We start from the raw sequence: 4,432 nt of genomic DNA, 5'->3' as shown, positions 1-4,432 counted from the left end.
ATTCTTTTAACACATATTGGGCTCTTACTCAATAGTGTCTGGCCACAAGGACACTATGTGAGTGTGTAGGTTACCTACACTAAACTAAGAGTGAAAGTAGAGACATTATCCTCCAAGGGAAAGATTTCTGAGATAAGACATGCACAATGATAGCAATTAGATAAAAAATTAGAGGAAGGGTGTCCTAAGTCCTAGGAATAACATATACAATGACCTATAGGGGAGTGAGAGCTTGGATATTCAGGGGAAAGAGGTTAACAGTGACTGGAGCACCAAACATAAAGTGGGAGCAGGATGGGTGATGATGGAGAGGTGGGAAGGGCCAGATCTGGTTCTTTAAGCCGCATTAGCCCAGCAACTTACATCAGCTGAGTACCTGTATGGACCTAACACTTTGTTTTATGTGTATGATTTTATTTATTATTTAGAACAACCCTAGGAAGTGGTTACTATTATTTCCCCCAGTTTTAAAGGTAAGAAAACTGTGGCTTAGTGTATTCATATGACTTGTCTGTGATCATTGTTCTGTGGTTAATTAATGAGAGCATCAGAATTTGAACCCAGGCAATATGTCACCAGAGCAATCCTCAAGATTAAGTGATAAGATTAAATGACATAATTAAGTTGGAGTTCTAGACCTGTTGATCAAAACAAATCTTAACCAAGCCCACTGAGCCACAGTGCTTTATAATTTGCTGAAAAGTATTACTAATATTGGAATTTAATTGTATAATTCATTCATTATTCCTTCAGTAATCAAGTCACCATACATTTGAGTGCCTACTATGTGTTAGCACTGCTGTAGGAACTAGGAATAAACCAGTGAACAGAACATGCCTTCACAGAATCTACAGCTCTAAAGAGAAGAGTCAGGCAGTTAACAAAAATATAATAAACGGGATTAAGGTTGTTTTTTTCAATGAGCAGAACTCTTTAATTTTAATATAGTAGAATATATCAATCTTTTCTTACACAATCAATCTAAGAATATTTTCCCTACATTAAAGTCTAAAAGACATTAATGTATATTGTCTACTACAGTTATTTCCTAGCATTTTAACATATTTCAAATCTACAGAAATATTGTGAGAACACTACAAAGAACCTCCATATACGCCATACCTAGATTCAGCTAGATTCATAAATTGTTAATATTTTGCATTGTTAATAATTTTACAAATTATTATTACTACTACTGTTATTATTAGTTTACTGAACCATTTGGATATACGTTGCAGATATTAAACACCTCACCCTTAAATAGCTCAGCAAGTATTTCCTGTGTTCTACATAATCACTATATAATGGCAATACTCAAGAAATTTAACACTGATACTGTTTTATTTTTCAGTATGCATTTTATATTCTAATTTCTCCAGTTGTATCAATAATGTCATATTTGGATTTAGGGTCCAATCAAGGTTCACATATTGCATTTACTTGTCATATTCTTTAAGGCTTCTTTAATCTAATACCCCAGCCTCTTTTTGTCTTTTATGACCCTGATAATTTGTAATACTCCAGGCCAGCTGTTTTGCAGAATGTCTCTTTATATGGGTTTATCTGATTGTGTCTCCTTCTTTAGATTCAAGCTAGTATTTTTTCCTGGTGTTAGTGGCAGTCAAAGATCCTTGAGGAAAGTTCTCATCTCCTCTAGGACTTCTGTTAAAAACTCGAGTTCCTTTCCAGTCATTGCATTAATTTGGTCACAGATTAAGCTACTATAACAAAGACACCCTCAACTTGGGAGCTGAAACAAGGTAGATTTTCATTTCTCTCTCACATAAAGTCCACAGGTGAGCAGTCTGCAGTCCTGGTAGAGTGGCTCTGCTCCATAAAGTCATGCAGGGACTCAGCGTCCTTTTATCTTGTTGTTCCATCATTGTCATCCTCGAGTATCCGTTTTTCACAAAGTCAAAGCTTCATCACTAGCGCCACGTCCGCATTTCAGCCGCAGGAAGAGGAAAGAGAGTAAAGTGCATGCAATTTCCTTTTTTAAAGGATGAGACCCAAAAGTTGCTCGTTACTTCTACTTGTACTCATTGGCAAGACTCTGCATCTAGGCACAAAGGAGGCTGAGAAAGGCAATTGGTAGCTGGGAAGCCAACTGCCCAGCTAAAACTCTAGTGGTTATATTAGTAAAGGGAAGGAGAGAGTGGACACTCAGGGGCCATTAGTGGTTTCTGCCACAGCCATCCACTAGGTTTTATTCCCTTTGGTGAAGACTCAATACATGAACAAGTGGATTAACCTAAGCATTTCCTTGGGTTCTTTTTCATGATACTTATTCAAATGTTTTCTTCTCTGAGGAGAGGTCTTCAGAATTCTCTTAATGCAGTTTTTAAAATATAAAAAATGCTCAGTAAAAAAAAAAAAATCATCAGACCTAATTTCCAAGAATGGAGTGTTGTCATCTCAGAAGATTTTTGCATAGTTTCTCAAAGACAAACCTGACGATGATGACAAAATTAATTCAAAAAACAGAAACAAATTGCTTCCATCCCAGAATCGAGGTGTTTGTCTTTTCATTCATTACTGGGGAATCTTGGGGGTGGGGGAAAGATATTTATCTGGTGGGCTTATGTAAAGTATAAAAGGCACAAAAACACTGAGAGGTAGCTATAGCGTGTTAATGCCGACAGTGACCTTAGAGGTTGCTTCAATTTATCTCCTCATTTTATATGTGATGAAAATTGTAGATGCCTCACAGCTAGTTAACTGTAGACCAAGACTTGGAACCAGATTCCCTGACTCTGTTTCAGATTCCCCCTTCATGGCATACAGCCTCTCATTGATTTGGAGTCAGTTTCTCCTTCCTGACATATCTGACTCAATTACTAGAGTCCAGGTAATATCTCTATCTCTTCCAAGTTATCTGAAAGAGAAGTGCATTTCAAAAAGCAGAACAAACAAACAAATTAACAAAACAATCACTGGAAGTATTTGCTTGAGTCACGCCTTAGAATCTCTTTTAAACCAAGAGAACACTTGATACCTCAGGCCCAGCATGTCTGAGGTAAGATAATTAGTAAATATTTGTTGCTTTTTTTAGGCAAGTATTTTTTTTATTTTGAAATAGTTTTATATTTTAATATTGCAACTATAGAAAAAAAATGCAAGATCAGTATAAAGAATTTCAGCTTCTCCTTCACTTAGAGTCCCACTTACTAATGTTAAAAAAGAAGTAACAGGCCCCAAATGGAGTCACGTGTGCTAAGCCCCATGTCAGCAAATGGAGACCTAACACTTAGCCTAATTGCAGTTTCAACCTCCTCCAAGAATGTAATTTTAACAGGTTAGTCTCGAATTTCCTGGTCAGCACTAGGGAGGTAATCCCTCAAGACACTTTCCCTCCCCCAGAGGAGGGTGACCTAAACCACAAACTATCCACTCTTTGCTAGAAATTTCCCTTTCTTGTCCCTTTTCCATCTATAAACACCTTTTCTTTTCTGCTGCTTGCAGAGCTCTTTTCTGTTTGCTAGATAGGATGCTGCCTGATTCATGTATTGTTGAATGAAGCCAATTTGATCTTTAAATTTACTCAGATGAATTTTGTTTATGAATAGTTTTGGTGGCAATGGTGGGACTGAAGGATTCTTCTGGCAGCTTCAGTAACAATGAGAAACACAGGCATGGTACACCTTGAACGCTTTTGAGTTGTCTGTCTTTCTCACCATTTCTGAGGGCCATAGATAAGTTCCTTTCGGTTCTGAGCTCCACTCTCTTTACATCAAACTCCTGATCTAACTGGATTGCCACAGTTCCACACTTGTTTGGAATCTCTCCCCAGACTCTCCCCAGATTCCACATTGGGAACCAGAGCCAGAGTTGGATTGGGTCCAACTGAACCAAACTAGGACTCCACAGAAGCCACTGCTCAGACCAGACTCCACTCACCTGTACACCTTGCTCTGTTTCCTCTGAAACCACGTCTGACAGATTTGATATGGCTGACCCTGAGAAATCCAATAAATCAAAATTGAAGAATACAGAAACATAAGAGAAAAACCCACAGCCTTCAAAAGAAATGATTGAACAGGAAAAGCAAGCAGGTGAGTCATAAAGAGGCAGGAGCCTCCAATATGCACTGCACGTTCCACAAGCTTTGCCTTCTTATTTGACTTCTTGTAGCTGTTTAACTTTGTAAGATGCAAAGAGGTTGGATCAAGTTCAAGTGACAGTGCTGTCCCTTTTCACACTAAAGAATGGAGAATTATTGGCAACAGAATCCACAAAAGCTTCTCCCATCTGCCTGTCTGGTTGGCAGGGAAGGAAAGGAATTTGCACGTTGGTGAAAGAAAAAGCTGAGTGGGACAACAGTGAAACCTAGAGTAAAAAACAAGCTGCTCCAAGGTGTCTTGCAGGCTATAAAATGCAGTTTAATCAGAACTCCATTGTCTTGTTCTAATGATTTTAATTCCTAGAGTGCATA

At 38.1% G+C, this 4,432-nt stretch overlaps 1 pseudogene; it reads left to right on the top strand.

Annotated features, from left to right (window-relative positions):
- The first annotated feature begins 3,577 nt into the window (after positions 1-3,577).
- Positions 3,578-4,063, top strand: LOC113612275 (thymosin beta-4 pseudogene; annotated as a pseudogene).
- The last annotated feature ends 369 nt before the right edge of the window (positions 4,064-4,432 follow it).

The sequence above is a fragment of the Aethalodelphis obliquidens genome, unplaced genomic scaffold, assembly GCF_003676395.1.
Source record: "Aethalodelphis obliquidens isolate GAN/ISIS:26980383/991018 unplaced genomic scaffold, ASM367639v1 scaffold74, whole genome shotgun sequence".
In the NCBI taxonomy this organism is placed as follows: Eukaryota; Metazoa; Chordata; class Mammalia; order Artiodactyla; family Delphinidae; genus Aethalodelphis; species Aethalodelphis obliquidens.
Note: the sequence above shows the minus strand (reverse complement) of the source record. Positions and strands in the feature narration are given on the sequence as shown.